Genomic DNA, 1,421 nt, shown 5'->3' with positions numbered 1-1,421 from the left:
AAACAAAACAAGCATTTCCTAGCAACGACAAATGCACTACACACTAATGAGACAAGTAAATACACTTACGAGCTGCTTTTAACTTCCGCTGATAAAGACTACTTCTCTCAAAGAGTATTTCTTTACACTGTTTTCTGCTGGCGCTTGAACACACTTTCCTTATTTTCTCCGCAACAAATGGCCAAGCAAGCGCAGACACTGACAAGATACGCGATACAGAACGAGACCAAACGCGATATCTGAATGTAAATATAACATAATATAACAAATATAACTCTCATCTAACATAATTTAATCATAAATCATATCAAACCACAGTAGGGATGTAACGATTACCGGTTTGACGATAAATCATGATACAATTCCCCACGGTTAGTATTACCGTTTCGTCTTTTAATTATCATTAAAACCGTATTAGATTACCGTATTAGATTATTCATTATTTGAACAACTAGCGATAAATAAATACTGTCCAGCATAAAGCACAGTTTTAAGTAACAGTGTCACGTGCGCACAACACGCAGAGTAGTTTTCTGATTGAGTGAAAACAGGGCGGAAAAGCTGGGAGGTTTTAAAAGAGTGCTAAGGGAATTATACAAATTAATATATGAATGAATTAATTATATGAATGTACCTCTGAAGGTTCTGACTGTCTTCAGAAACGATTCGATGGCATTTTGTTTTCATCTTCGCTCCATGTAATACCTAAAGGAAGTGTTCTTAATCGCAATACTGCATTGTCCACAGAGTTTACGGGAAACAGCTTTTCCATAAGCGCCACCAGCTGTCAGCGAGTGGATTTACAGAGACTTATATTTACATTCAGCCTGTGTGCAGTTTCTGTCTGGACAAAAACGGACCGAATTTGCATGCCCTGCTGTAAATTTTGACCGGTTGATGAAAAACAAGCTTATGTGGATTCTACACATTTAAACAATTCAGATAAGTTATCTAGAATTATTTATGAAGCAGATATAATACATATAATCATTTATTAATCAATTATCATTTCGACTTATATCTTTTCTTTATTTAAAAGGCTGAAATGTGAAGTTTACCTTTTTATTAAACTTTTTCAAAGCTTTATTTGAACATTTACATTAGATATTTCAACATGATATTAAACTGTTGTCAGTCAAGTTGCCATTTAAAATCCGAACATCATTGGTAATGTTATTGTTTTAGTGATTATGCAAAGAAAGTCATTTTATTTGTTGTTTGTTAATTTTTAAATATAAAACTTGGTGAAATGATTTATGTGTCGGTACTTTTTTAACATCTCCAGCACATTTTAACAATACCATGATAATACTAATAACCGTGATCATTTTGGCCACTATAATCGCGATATGAAATTTTCCTACCGTTACATCCCTAGTATCAATCTTTTTGTCAGCTTGTTTTCTTTCAATTAGGACTGG

This window comes from Sinocyclocheilus rhinocerous, unplaced genomic scaffold (assembly GCF_001515625.1).
Source record: "Sinocyclocheilus rhinocerous isolate Xijiao unplaced genomic scaffold, SAMN03320098_v1.1 scaffold1408, whole genome shotgun sequence".
In the NCBI taxonomy this organism is placed as follows: Eukaryota; Metazoa; Chordata; class Actinopteri; order Cypriniformes; family Cyprinidae; genus Sinocyclocheilus; species Sinocyclocheilus rhinocerous.
This window is presented reverse-complemented; position numbering follows the sequence as displayed.